Source organism: Callithrix jacchus, chromosome Y (assembly GCF_049354715.1).
Source record: "Callithrix jacchus isolate 240 chromosome Y, calJac240_pri, whole genome shotgun sequence".
NCBI lineage: Eukaryota > Metazoa > Chordata > Mammalia > Primates > Cebidae > Callithrix > Callithrix jacchus.
Window position 1 is genome coordinate 15,227,501 of NC_133525.1, and position 14,932 is coordinate 15,242,432.

General features: G+C 51.7%; 1 long non-coding RNA gene and 1 pseudogene across 2 annotated transcripts in view; one reads left to right on the forward strand and one right to left on the reverse strand.

Annotated features, from left to right (window-relative positions):
- Nucleotides 1–2,081, forward strand: part of LOC144581285 (uncharacterized) — a 21,641-nt gene extending 19,560 nt beyond the window's left edge. For both annotated transcript variants that reach the window (XR_013531898.1, XR_013531897.1), the window contains exon 3: nt 1,547–2,081. This is a non-coding gene — a long non-coding RNA (uncharacterized LOC144581285). The remainder of the gene's footprint in view (nt 1–1,546) is intronic.
- A 7,327-nt stretch (nt 2,082–9,408) lies between these two features.
- On the reverse strand, nt 9,409–12,059 carry LOC128930774 (signal recognition particle 9 kDa protein pseudogene; annotated as a pseudogene).
- Between the last annotated feature and the right edge of the window lie 2,873 nt (nt 12,060–14,932).

Consider the following 14,932-nt stretch of genomic DNA (forward strand, 5'->3'; position numbering starts at 1 on the left):
GTGTGTGTGTCTGTGTGTCGTATCTGTGTCTGTCGGTGGGTGTGTGTGCACGCGTGGGGCATACTCGAGGCCGGGAGGGGGCGGGGGGGCAGAAGGAAACCGTTTTTCGTGACCTTGGTTACCTTTTAACTTTCTTCCCGTCCTCGTTTGCTTGTTTCTTCTTACCGTTTCTTTTCACCTCTGTGTGTTACACTGATCCTTTCTTGGTTTCCTTCTTTTATGTACCTATGGATGGATTTCTTTAGAGGCAGGCGGGGGTCTCTCTCTGTCGCCCTTTTCTGTCTTCGATCTTATTTTCTGCACGCTGGTGTTTGTTTATATACAATACATTCACAGACTGTAAATAACATGCGGTATGATATATGCAAATAACCAGATAGGACGTAGGAAATGAAAGGAATAATTCTTCTACATCTATGTGTGTGCGAATATTTCATTTCATTCACTTTGGTACTTAATGACCACCTCCGTTCACACCGTCTTTGTTGTTTCTTATGGTTCCTTCACCCTTCCGTGTCCATGTCATTCTTACGTTTACGTTCGTTCATCTATTTAGTTTGAGGTCGGGTCTCAAGTATTTCTCTACATTCATTCATTCATTCATTCATTCATTTGGGGACAGCCTTGCTTGACTTTATCTGCCTGATTATGTAGAGGCTGGCTCGCATTTATTCATTCATTCATTTTATTATTTTTACTGCTATTTCTTTTTAAATAGAGACGGGGGGGGGGGTTTCACCACGTTGGCCAGGCTGGTCTCGATGTGCTGACCTCAGGCGATCCACACGCCTCAGCCTCCCAAAGCACTGGGGGATGACAGGCCTGAGACACCATGCCCGGCTATTTGTTTATTTATCTATCAATGGATTTATTTAGACGCAGGCACTTTCGTATTTATTTATTTATTTCGGGGAACACTCACATTTCTTTCTTTCTTCCTTTCTTTGGATGCTGGCTCGCATTTCTTTCTTTCTCTCTCTCTCTCTCTCTCTCTCTCTCTCTCTCTCTCTCTCTCTCTCTCTCACACACACAGACACACACACACACACACACACACACACACACACACGCAGTTTGGACCAAGCCGTCATCCCTCCTCAGGTCCCTCCCGTCCCCACTACCTGTGACCACGCCACCACAGGGGTTAACTATTGCATTGTTTTTAATGTATGTATGTGAGATGGGGTTTGAGGTTCCACCGTGACGCCCACCTGGTCCAGAACGCCTGCTCTCCAGAATTCAGCCTGCCTTGGCCTCTCACGGTGCTGTTATGGGCCTGAGTCACTGCACCTGACTCAATCTCTACTGGCCTGCCTGCCTGCCTGCCTGCCTGCCTGCCTGCCTACCTACCTATTGTCCGTTCGTCCGTGTCCGTCCGTCCGTCCGTGTCCGTCTGTCCGTCTGTCTGTCTGTTTGTCTTTCCCGTGTGTCTTGCCTATCACCTTCTTAGTAGGCATGTGGTCTCGCTTTGCGGTCCGCACTCTGGACACACATATTTCTTTTGAAACTTCGATGACGATGATGCTGCTGATGATCATTTATGCAGGTGGAGGTGGTGTCGAATGACAGATCGAGATGATCACAAACCTTTGCGCTCCAGCCGTTCTCCCACGTCGGCCTTTGAGACCGCTGCGATGACAGGCGTGAACGTGGAACGGGCCTGGTCGTATTTGTCTTGTGCGTTTCTTTCCAGTCCTTGTTTCCGGTCTGGACACACAGTCTATAATACGGGCGTTGCAAACTAAGACAATTTTCACACACATCTCACGATCCTACCTTTTCTTTCCAGTGCCACAAGCCACATCGAGGGTGGCGTGCCTGATCGCTCTCTGATAGTTGATTTATATAGTGCAGAAAGTGCTGACATTGGCCATGTGCACCTGTTTTTTTTTGTTTTGTTTTGTTTTTGGACGGAATCTCTCTCTCTCTCTCTCTCTCTCTCTCTCTCTCTCTCTCTCTGCTTTGTTGGGAAACTCTGTTCTTTAGGACGAATTTTCATACTCTGTGAAAATTTCCTCTTCAAACGAGCATCTCTTGAAACATGAAAATTATTTTAAAAATAAAGAGAAAGACAAAAGGCACACAGTGGAAATTTCTTTGGCTGCCTCCCAGGTTGTACCTTGGACCCAGTGGGAGGGAAGGAGGGAGGGAAGGAGGTAAGGAGGGAGGGAGGGAGCAGCAAGATTCAGTGGGTGGGTTAGATTTGCGGTTTTCGGTGCTAAATCCTCTCTGGAGGCCCAAAAGGCCCTCCGGGAGCCTCCTCCCCAGGGGAACCGCATTGCGGCTGCTTTCAAATTCGCCAGCGACCCGTTTCACCAGATGGCCTGGGTGGGCCGGTTGGGACCACACTGGACCACCCGGGTGTGTGCTGTTCTTGCTGGGTGTGGGGGTAAGTCAGTCTTGCTGACTTACAGGATAAACTGACAGCACTGGCATGAAAACTAAGATGCATTTCTAGGCGGCTCGGGCGTCAGAGTGTCACATACGATGCCCTTCGTTCAGTCAGCAGCCTGTCTTTAGCTTCCTCAGACGTCAGGACGACTTCCCATCACAGCCTCTTTTTTTCCCTCGTTCCACGGCAGAGATGACACACATGAGAGGGAGAAAGAAAGAGCTCAATAGATGATGCTCGCCCTCATTTGTGGAATTATCAGTCACCTACAGACAGATGGGCGACTAGACAGAGACGCAAATCAGACACCATTTCTAGGTCCTCTTGGTCAGGATGGTCTCTCTCTCTCTCTCTCTCTCTCTCTCTCTCTCTCTCTCTCTCTCCCCCACCCCCAGCCAGCACAGCATGTGTGTGTGCGCGCGTGCACGCACGCACACACACACACACACACACACACACTCTTTTCACATCCGTGTCACAAATCACACTAATTTACCCCTTTAGCACTATACATATTGAGTGAACCAATCTCACAACCCCATGGCTGAGGAAACACCGTCTCTATGATATATTAAAAAGATTGGCCGAGCCGGATGAGGCGGCCCATGCCTGTAATTCCGACACGTAGCGGGGGCTGAGCCAGGTGGATCACTTGAGGCCAGGAGTGCAAGACCCGGCTGGCCAACATGGCGAAACCCCGTCTCTACGAAAAACATAAAAATGTGCCAGGTGTGGTGGCGTACGCTTGTTAGATCAGTAACTCGGTAGGCTGGGGCAGGCCAGTCACTTGAACCAGGGAGTCCGACGTGGCGGTGAGCCGAGATCCACGCCACGGCAATCCAGCCTGGGTAACAGAGTGAGACACTCTCTCTTAAAATAATAATAGTAAGGAAGTTTCGCTGGGCATGGCGGCAGCTACCTGTTAATCCTACCTGGGCAATCCTGTGACAAAGAAAGGAGGGGGAGGGAGAGGGAGAGAGAGAGAGAGAGAGAGAGAGAGAGAGAGAGAGAGAGAGAGGCGGAGAAAAGAGACGAGGGAGGGAGGGAGGGAGGAAGGGAGAGAAACAGAGAGACAGAGAGAGGCTTAAATTCTGCAGCGCAGTGGTGTCATCCTAGCTCACTCACTGCAGTCTGGACACTCCTTGGCTCGACATTCTTCCACCTCAGCCTCCAGAGTACACGTGCCATTGTGCCCAGATTAGTTATTGAGAGACAGGGTTGCACCATGTTGGTCAGGCTGCTCTCAAACTCCCGACCTCGGGTGATCTGCCTGCCTCGGCCTCCCGAGTTGTTGGGATTACAGGTGTTCTCCGGAGAAGAAAAGAAAACGGGATTTATTTACCAAATCCTACACACCTACGCATTGTGTTCCCCTTGTTTGGGTTTGTGTAGTTTTAGTCATCAAGCAGACACGCCTCCCAACACCTTCTCTCTCTCTCTCTCTCTCTCTCTCTCTCTCTCTCTCTCTCTCTCTCTCTCCCTCCCCCCCTCTTTCTCTCTCTCTCTCTCTCTCCTCTCTCCTCTGTTTCTCCTCTCTCCTCTCTCTCTCTCCCCCCCTCCCTTTCTTTCTCTCTCTCTCTCTCTCTCCTCTCTCCTCTCTTTCTCCTCTCTCCTCTCTCTCTCTCTCTCTCTCTCCCCCTCTCTCCTCTCTCCTCTGTTTCTCCTCTCTCCTCTCTCTCTCTCTCTCTCCCCCCTTCCTCTCTTTCTCTCTCTCTCTCTCTCTCTCTCTCTCTCTCTCTCTCTCTCCTCTCTCCTCTCTTTCTCCTCTCTCCTCTCTCTCTCTCTCTCTCTCTCTCTCTCTCTCTCTCTCTCTCTCTCTCTTTCTTGTTTTTCACCTGGCCTAAAGAGACACCCATTGAAAGTAAGACAGAGAGAGCTCCTTCCAATTGTTTTATTGATCTAGAGACAGTGTCTCACTCGGTCGCCCTGGCTGGAGTGCAGTGGTGCCATCGTAGCTCACTCACTGCAGTCTAGACACTCCTTGGTTCAAGACATTCCTCCGCCTCAGCCTCCAGAGTACCTGGGACCACAGGCACATGCCACTGTGATCAGATCATTCATTCATTTTTCTGAGACGGGGTTTCACCAGGTTGGTCTGCAACTCCCGACCTCGGGTGATCCGCCCGCCTCGGCTTCCCAAAGTGCTGTGATGACAGGCGTGAGCCACCGGGCCCGGCCCCTCAGATCAGTTTTTCAATGTTTTCTAGGCCGGGCGCTGTGGCTCACGCCTAGAATTCCAGCACTTTGGGAGGCCGAGGTGGGTGGATCACGAGCTCGAGAGATCGAGACCATCCTGGTCAACCGGGTGAAACCCCGTCTCTACTAAAAATACAGAAATTAGCTGGGCATGGTGCTGCGTGCCTGTAGTCCTGGCTACTCGGGAGGTTGACGCGGGAGAATTGCCTGAACCCAGGAGGCGGAGGTTGCGGTGAGCCGAGATCGTGCCATTGCCCTCCAGCCTGGTGGGTAACGAGAGCGAAGCTCCGTCTCAAAACAAACAAACAAACAGATCAATTGCAACGAAGTGATGAGACCCTGTCTGTAGACCCTTTCTACAGGCAGGGTCTCATCACTTCGTTGCAATCCTCCCGACCTGGCGTCTCAAAGTTTTGGGATGATGGATGGGCTCGAGCCACACTGTGCCTGGCCTCCGGGGACTGATTCGCGACCACAACTGACGTGCTAATATTTTCTTCTTTTTTCTCCTTCTTCTTTTTGAGACGGAGCCTCGCTCTGTGCCAGGCGAAGGGAGGCGCATCGCTTCGGAAGCGGCAGCCGAGCCGCCTTCTAGAGCCCCATTCAAAGGCAGACAGCCCTGTTTCCCTTCTGGAGTCGGAGGTGATGGCTCCCATGGCCTCGGGCTCCACTCCATTCGGCAGGCGCCGCCCCACAAGAAGGCTGGCTGTGGCTGTGGCTGGGGGTGGGGGGACGCGGTGGGGCTGGCTGGAAGAGTCTCCTTTTCTGCTTCGTCCTTCGGTAGCTGGAATGACGGGCGCGCACCACCACGCCCCCCGGCTACTTTTCCTATTTTCAGGAGGGATGGGGTTTCGCCATGTTGGTCAGGCTGGCCTCGAACTCCTGACCTCAAGTGATCCGCCCTCTTGGGCCTCCCAAAGTGCTGGGATGACGGGCGTGAGCCGCCAGCACTTCACCCTTGAAGAGCAAGCGCGCGGGCGGGGAGCGGTGGCTCACGCCCGTCATCCTATAGCACTTTGGGAGGCCCAGGAGGGAGGATCACTTGAGGTCAGGAGTTCGAGCGAGACCAGCGTGGCCAACCTGATGAAACCCCGTCTCTACTAAATGTACAAATGATTAGCCGGGCGTGTGGTGGGGGATGCCTGTGATATCAGCAACCCGGGAGGCTGAGGCAAGCAGGCAGGCAGGCAGGCAGGCAGGCAGGCAGGCAGGCAGGCAGGCAGGAGAATCCCTTGAACCTGGGGGGCGGAGGTTGCCCTGGGCTGAGATCACGCCGTTGCACTCCAGCCTGGGCGACAGGGGTGAGACTCTGTCCCGGGGGGGGGGGGGGGGAGCAAGCTCGCACCCTGCCACCTTTCACTGCGGCCGGCCCTTTTTTAGGCTCTGAACCTATGTCATTTCTGACATAGGTTGACTCCCTCGATCCCCTCTCTCCGTTAGTGACTCGGTAAAGTAACTTGGACTTTGTGTCGCCCCATCCCGAAGACGGATGGGTGGAATCCCACTGGGAGGGAGGGGAGAAATGGATCGGGATACCTGGTGACCTGGGCCTGCCTGAGGAGACTGTCACCCTTCGCTGCTCACGAAAAGGTCGGGTAGGGGCAGAGGAAGAGCTCTTTGCCTTTGGCCCTTTGAAGGTTCGCCTGAAACGTCAACTCGTCAGAGACAGATGAATCAGAGAATAGGCCAGACACGTTTCGTTTCTGGGTCCCCTGCAGAACGAAGGCCCCCCGGGATGACTTGGGTTCCACAGGGTGTATCTTCTCCGACTCTAGGTCCTGAGACCTTCGGTTCTGGGGGAGGGGGAGGGCCCTGCCTCTTCCACGAAAAGGAAAGAGCGCGTGCTTACAGAGGCCGAGAGGAATCTAGACGGACAGAGGGGCCCTGCTGGGTTTCCCCACTCGGTGTGTAGGATTTGGGGAGGTCGAGGCCAGGCTCCCACTTGGATGAAAGGAGCATGTTTTAGACTTTTCTCCCTGTCACTTGTGGCGTCTATCCTTCTCCTATTTCCCTGACAAACTCCTCAACTCAAAAATAAACGGTTAGGGAAAATCTTACCTAGCGAAGCCAATCGTGGAGGCGCTAAGGAAGAAAGCTCATGACCGCGGCATACATTTCTAGACATAGGACCTATCGCGGTGTGTGCGTGGGAGTGATTTCTAAGGCATGGCCACTGTAACGCTACTGGGCTGGGACGGCCCAGTGATGTTCTCGTGAGGAGACGGTGGGTGGATCGCGAGAGGTCGAGAGTTCGAGACCGGCGCCGGGGCAACGTGGAGAAACCCCGTCTCTACTAAGAATACAACATTCACCCGGCACGGTGGGTGGTACGTGCCTGTCATCCCAAGCTACTCGGGAGCCTGAGGGCAGGAGAATCGCTGGAACCCAGGAGGCGGAGGTTGCCGTGAGCCGAGATCGTGCCACTCACTCCGGGAGTGAGTGTGGATTTCACGGACCTTCGCTTCCCTGTAACGGATATTGACACTCTGAGGTGGTGGGTCTGGAGTCCACTCGGAAACGCTAGGGACTGGACTTCCATCTTAGATAGGCCCCATCTCCACCCCTAGCCTCCGTCCACACGCCCCCGCCCCTGGTCTCCTCTTCCTTCTCTCTAGGGGAATGGAAGTTCCAGATGAACCCACGGGCGGGTGCCTAGGCCGTGTCCCCTGGAGGCTCCGGTCGACTAGTTGCAGGCGGGCATCACCCGAGAGGACTCCCTGGGCCCAGAAACGACCTGATCCGAGAGGGATCGGGGAGAGGCCGGTGACGCGGCGTGCCTGAGCCGCCCCCGCCCCCGCCCCCGCCCCCGCCCCCGCCCCCGCCCCCGCCCCCGCCCCCCAACCTCCACCCCGACCCAGAGCGATCCAGCGTTCCCTTCTTTTTCGTGCTGACGCCTGCAAGCATCGGTGGTCTTTGGGCATCACCTAGCGGCCACTGTAATGGAAAATCGAGGTGGCGCGGAGGGAGCTCTGTGAGCCCGAGGACTTCACAGAACCTGGGGCAACCGGTTTCTCTTCCGCCCATCTGGAGGCCCCTCCCTCTCTCCCTCGTTGCCTGGGGAACCTCCGCCCCGGTGGGGGCCCTATTGTTCCTTTATCGGTACTTTGTGTTCCTTTGTTTGTTGGTGTCTTTCATGCGCATAGACTCTTCTACCTGGGCTTTATGAGGAGTTGGTTTATTTTTTAAGCACCCCCCACCCGCCCCTTTACTCCAACTCGTTGAGTTTGTGAGGTGGGTTCCCCCCAACGCCGCGCCTCTCACCACCCTGCGTGGAAACGTTCTGGAGCCAGGCGCGTGGGCCTCCATCCTCTCTCCCCTCCCCCCACCCTTTGCCGGTTGACATTTGCATGGGTGATGGCCAGATCTCACCTCACTCAGTGGCCACTGTTTTTGAAGATGGGGGTGGGGGTGGGGCACGGTCCCACTTCCCCAGAGGCAGCTGGGGGCGATGGCACAGCCTTTGGTCCTCGTGGGCAAGCGGGTGGGCGGGCTGGACAGTAGTGGTGGGGCTTTTTCACCCCTTCACTCCTCAGCCATCCCTCCCTCCCTCCCTGGGAAAGCTTCATCTTGGCTGGGTCTCTCAATCACCTTTTCTCTTGATGTCTTCTTTTCTCCTTCCCCGAGCCAGCATATATGCAAAATGGGAAGGGCATCGTGGCGCCACGCTGGGCCGTAGTAGTTTGTGCCCAAAATAGAAACGCTGTCTAAAAAGCGATACTTTGCTCCCTTAAGATGACCGGAGGTGATGCCTTGGCACGGAATTCTAGGACGGTGTATCTTTTCCCCAGGACGTGTGTGAGCTGCTGTTTTTCTCCTGCTGTTGACTAGCGCTTTTGTGGATTTCTCGATGTCTAGTGACAGCCGGTTCCTGTAAACTGTACTTCATAATGTGATAACCTGCTTTTTGCCAGTTAAAACTAGCTCTCTCTTTCTCAGACTAAAAGCTGTTCAGGCTTTATGTCAGTTAGCTTCCTGAGCTGGGCAGACTCCATCTTACCTTCTACATTTTAGTGATTTTCCCACCATTCACTATGTCACCAGAGTATGTAGCTGGGGCGGGCTGACGCTGGGAACGCATTTGTTCATAAGAGGCCGAGTTCAGTGGTACCAGCAGAGCTTGGGAATGCGGGCAGGTGCTGTCCAATGCCCAGAGCCCCGGTTACCTATATAAGTTGTATGTCTTTTGTGACAACTTTACCCCTCGCACCTGGCACTGTTTTATTTCTCATGTACTAGCTTAAGTTTGAACTTTTTGCTTACTCTGCTTTTGTGAAAAATTTCCTTCAGCTAAGTTCCCCCTCCCTTTTAAAACTAGGGTATAAAAGACCGCCTAATATTTCCTTAGGGGCCGAGAGAATTTTGGGCATCAGCCACCTCTCGGTCGCTGGCATAATAAAGGACTCATAATTCAATCTCAGAGTCTGGTGCATTCTTTGACTCGCTCGGGTACAACAATAAGGTCTTTCTTTCTTTCTTTCTTTCTTTCTTTCTTTCTTTCTTTCTTGTTTTTGTTCTTCTTGTTCCTGTTCTTCTTATTATTATTATTCTCTTCTTCTTCTTCTTCTTCTTCTTCTTCTCCTCCTCCTCCTCCTCCTCCTCCTCCTCTTCTTCTTCTCCTCCTCCTCCTCCCCCTCCTCTCCTCCTCTTCTTCCTCCTCCTCCTCCTCCTCCTCCTCCTCCTCCTCTTCTTCTTCTTCTTCTTCTTCTTCTTCTTCTTCTTCTTCTTCTTCTTCTTTCTTCTTCTTCCCCAGGCTGGAGTGCAATGGCACGATCTCGGCTCACTGCAACCTCCGCCTCCTGGGTTCAGGCAATTCTCCCGCCTCAGCCTCCCGAGTAGCTGGGATTACAGGCACGCGCCACCATGCCCAGCTAATGATTTGTATTTTTAGTAGAGACGGGGTTTCACCATGTTGACCAGGATGGTCTCCATCTCTTGACCTCATGATCCACCCGCCTCAGCCTCCCAAAGTCCTGGGATTACCGGCTTGAGCCACCGCGCTTGGCCTGCAGGATGTATTTCAATGTAGTACCTTCATTCCATTCCTGGGGAATCAACATGTGAACACGACGTTTAGGTGGTGAAATTAGGGTACGAACATAAGTGTCAAATAATATCATACTTCCGGTTTACTGGAAAACATGACAGTTGTGACAGTCACACCTAACACTTTGGTTACAGAAAGAGAGAAGACGGACAGAAGTATGCAATGATGTGACAGTTGGGATCATCTATCGGCCTTCTGAGAAACTGCAGATGAAAAATACGTCGTGAAAATGTCTGTAAAATGGTGGTTGTGGTACATGTGTAGTGACCGTCATTGCATTCACGCACTCAAGTAACTGCTGCTTCTGATAACTGAAAACTAGATTCAAAGTCATTGTTCAACGAGCTGATACTACCAATCCCCTATAATAAAAGGTATTTTTATTGTATCTCTCTGGAGAGAGAGAGAGAGAGAGAGAGAGAGAGAGAGAGAGAGAGAGAGAGAGAGAGAGACAGAGAGAGAGAAGGCAAAGCATACTGGTTAGTCAATTCCTGTTAGATATAATTGAGGCCACACTACTAGACATACTCAGGTGCACGGCATTCGTAACAATGCGCACTGTGGTGCGGAGTTTGTTCCGATGACCATCTTTTATGTCTATTGGTCATCGACGGCATACATTTTATGCTCCAAAAGAAATACCTCGATCCAACACAACGGTTACATTGAATGTTCTTTGAAAGAAAGATGAACTAAATTTAAGGAAGCATTGGCTTTTCGTAATATCTCATTTTCAAGTTACTGTTACGAATCTGCCAGAAAGAAACAATTGTGCGTTTTACCTAACATCAAGTAATCTGCAAAGTTCCGGAGACAGATGCATCGCTTGTGCAGTTTCCAAAAGTAAATACAGGCTTTCTGACTGAAAACATTCGCATTCCTAGCTCTCTAAAGAAAACGTTCAAAAGAAAATTACAGAAAATGACCTCTGAGCTTCTGAAGAGTCCACTTAGTTACATAAAGTATTTTCTGTCCCAACACTTTCCCTACTTCAAAAGATATTTACTTCCTCAGTACATGACAAAGTCTTCATTTCAAACCATTCACTCAGTTTCCATGGTAACACTGAGGGATTCCCTGGCTACGGTCAGTGCCACTAGTTAGTTGACTGTGGAATTTCTCAGTCTTCTTTCCATCTTGAGCTTGCTCTCTTTTAGACACCAGACAAACTCGATCATCTGTTACTTGTGTGTTTAACACACAAGTTTCCATCAGAATGCCTGTATTTGAGAACCACACGTGCCTTCACAGGGTCAGCGAGGTAAAGCTTCTCTCTCGGTAGGCAGCGTGGCTGAACTCCTCCCAGGTCTGGCACTGTGCATCGTGGCCTGGAGTGCAAAAGTAAACAGAGGCAAGGCCACAGAACCAGGTTCAGCAAACTACCTAGAGTCGCCAACGGATGCAAAAGTCATAAGGTCTTATTTTCTAGAAATTCATGAGGTCTTCTTCTTCTTCTTCTTCTTCTTCTTCTTCTTCTTCTTCTTCTTCTTCCTCTTCTCTCTCTCTCTCTCCCCCTCCCTCCCCCACTTTCTTCCACCCCTCCCTCTTCCTCTCCCTCTTTTTTATTTTAATATAAGCTCAGGTAGATCTAATCCAATCCATTCCCAAGGCCTCAATTCTTTACTTTAGGAATCTCAGATTTGATCTCCATACAGAATCCTGTGCAGAAGTGGCGAGTTTATTTCTGGACTTGGAGACCTCAAAGATGTTACACATTGATAAAGATTCAGGCCTGGCACGGTGGCTCCTGCCTGTCACTGCAGCACTTTGGGAGGCCGAGGTGGGCGGATCACCTGCGGTCAGGAGTTTGAGACCATCCTGGCCAACATGGTGAAACCCCGTCTCTACAGAAAGACAAAAATTAGCCAGGCGCGGGAGCTCACGCCTGTAATCCAAGCACTTTGGAGGCCAAGGCGGGCAGATCACCTGGGGTCGTGAGTTCAAGACCGGCCTGAGCAACATGGTGAAACCCCGTCTTTAGAAGGAAAAAAAGGACAAAAATTAGCCGGGCGTGGTGGTGCGTGCCTGCAATCCCAGGTTCTCGGGAGGCTGAGGCAGGAGATTTAATTGAACCCAGGAGTCGGAGGTTGCAGTGAGTGAGCCGAGATCGCACCACTGGACTCTAGCCTGGTGGACAGAGTGAGACTCCCTCTGAAGGGGCGGGGGGGGGGGAGAGAGAGAGAGAGAGAGAGAGAGAGAGAGAGAGAGAGAGAGAGAGAGAGAAATCCAACCCTAAAATCTGGGTTTGCTTTCTCCGTTGACTCGGTTGTGACCCAGACTTAGTGTCTCGATAAATCGTGCACCTCTCTGTTCAGCTAGGATGCTGGGAGGGTTTTCTCAGTCTGTATCTCCCCATGTCTTAAATGACCCGTGACCGAGCCCTGTCCGTTCTGTCTCAAATATGGAGCTCCAAACATTCCTCTCCATTTCCACAACTACACACGGCCCCTCGTGAAACCACTGGCTCTCGGGAAAACATCCCAGATGGTGGTTTCAGCTTTTTGGCTATGAAGCCTGAGCCTGCTGACAACATTCCTGTTCAGCTAATACGTTTGTATTGTTAGTGAAGGCGGGGTCCCACTATGTTGGCCTGGCCAGGATGATCTCCATCTTTTGACCTCGTTATCCACCCTCCTCTCTCTTTCTCTCTCTCTCTGTCTTCCCCCCCACCCCCGTGTTAGTGAAAACCTGTCTTTAGTAACAATACTGTCTCTGTGACGGTCTGTCTGGCTGGCTGGCTTTTGCTGCCGCTGCTGCTGTTGTTTCTGTTTTAAAAGTGCACCCGGGCCACCGATTATGGTATCAAAAGCATTCTAAGATATGTGTAATTCTCTCTCCATTGAGTACCCCTTTCCTCCTCCTCTCTCTGCTCTCTGTCTCTCTCTCTCTCTCTCTCTCTCTCTCTCTCTCTCTCTCTCTCTCTCTCTCTCTCCCCCCATCCCTCCTCTCTCTCTTTTTTTTTTTTTTTTTTGCTTTTTTCTCTCATTTGAGACAGAGTGTCGCTGCTGCTACCCAGACTGGAGGGCAATGGCACGATCTCGGCTCACTGCAACCTCCGCCTCCTGGGTTTAAGCAATTCTCCTGCTTCAGCCTCCCGAGTAGCTGGGACTACAGGCACGTGCCACCATGCCCAGCTAATTTTCTTTTTCTTTTTTTTTTTCTTTTTGAGTTGAGACGTGGTTTCGCTGTTTAGACCAGGATGGTCTCGATCTCTTCACCTTGTGATCCACCCATCTCGGCCTCCCTAAGTGCTCGGATTATAGGCGTGAGATGCCATGCCCAGCCTGTGCTACTTTATCTTTTAACTTTTTGCTTACTCTGCTTTTGTGAAAAATTTGTTTCAGCTAGGTTTCCCCCCTCCTGTTTCAAACTAAGGTATAAAGAACCTCCTAACTCTTTTTTTCTTTGGGCCTGAGAGAATTTTGGGCATTAGCCACCTCTCCGTCGCTGGCTAACATAAAGGACTCATAATTCAGTTTCAGATTGCGGTGCATTCTTTATCTCACTCGGATATAACATCTCTCTCTCTCTCTCTCTCTCTCTCTCTCTCTCTCTCTCTCTCTCTCTCTCTCCCTGTCTCTCTCTCTCTCTCTCTCTCTGTCTCTCTCTCTCTGTTACTCTCTGTGTCTCTCTCATCTCTCTCTGACTCTGTCTCTTTCGATCGAGTGCGACACGTTGAGTTAAACACCTTCATTGGTTTTCTTTGGTGGTGGTGGTGGTGGTGGTGGTGGTGGTGTGTGTGTGTTTGCTGAGACCGAGTCTTGCTCTGTCTCCCTGGCTGGAGTGCAGTGGCACAATCTCAGCTCTCTGCACCCTCTGCCTCCCTGGTTTCAAGTGAGTCTCCTGACTCAGCCTCCCGAGTAGCTGGGACTACAGGCACGTGACACCATGCCCAGCTAATTTTTTTTTTCTTTTTTCTTTTTTTGAGTTGAGATGGGGTTTCGCTGTTTAGACCAGGATGGTCTCGATCTCTTCACCTTGTGATCCACTCGTCTCGGCCTCCCTAAGTGCTGGGATTATAGGCGTGATCTGCCATGCCCAGCCTGTACTACTTTATCTTTTAACTTTTTGCTTACTCTGCTTTTGTGAAAAATTTGCTTCAGCTAGGTTTCCCCCCTCCTTTTTCAAACTAGTGTATAAAGAACCCCCTAACTCTTTCTTTCTTTGGGCCTGAGAGAGAATTTTGGGCATTAGCCACCTCTCCGTCGCTGGCTAACATAAAGGACTCATAATTCAGTTTCAGAGTGCGGTGCATTCTTTATGTCACTCGGATATAACATCTCTCTCTCTCTCTCTCTCTCTCTCTCTCTCTCTCTCTCTCTCTGTCTCTCTCATCTCTCTCTGTCTCTGTCTGTCTCGATCGAGTGTGACACGTTGGTTTTCTTTGGTGGTGGTGGTGGTGGTGGTGGTGGTGGTGGTGGTGGTGGTGTGTGTGTGTGTGTGTGTTTTCTGAGACCGAGTCTTGCTCTGTCCCCCTGGCTGGAGCGCAGTGGCACGATCTCAGCTCACTGCACCCTCTGCCTCCCTGGTTTCCAGCGAGTCTCCTGACTCAGCCTCCTGAGTAGCTAGGATTACAGGCACGCGCCACCACGCCCAGCTAACATTTTTGTGTTTTCAGTAGAGGCAGGGGTTTCACTGTCTTGGCCAGGCTGGTCTCAAACTCCTGACCTCCTGATACTTCCACCTCGGCCTGGCCTCTCAAAGTGCTGGGATGACAGGCACGAGCCACCGCTCCTGGCCATCTTCCTTGGTTTTAACTGGAGAATCTAGATTCGAGCCACACCTCGTTCTATGTCACGGAAGGACTTCGTTATCCTGCCGACTCGGGAAAGCCAGGCCCCTTGTGACCCGTTTCAAACTGAGAGCCACCTCATGTTTGGGAAATGGATCCGCTCCCAAGTTCAGTGAAGGGATGCGGTGTGTAGGACGAGGGACCCTGTTCCTTCTGATTTGGTCTGCATGGTGGGGCCTGGGGCTGGCCGGAGCTCAGTGTGGACCGATGGCTCCCTCTACCATGGGATCCACTGTCCCCACTTTGGAACACAGGCCTTGGCAGATCCTGGCCCTTCCTGGTATTGAGTCAGGCCGGGTGCGGTGGCTCATGCCGGTAACCCCAACACTTTGGGAGGCAGAGGCAGTAAGATCTCTTGAGCACGGGAGCTCCACCACCAACCTGGGGCTACATGGCCAAACCCCGGGGTCCGTGCCTGTAGTCTCAGCTACTTGGAGGCACTTCACCCTGGGCGACAGACAGAGCGAGACCCTGTCACAAACAGACAGACAGACAACAGCTATATTAT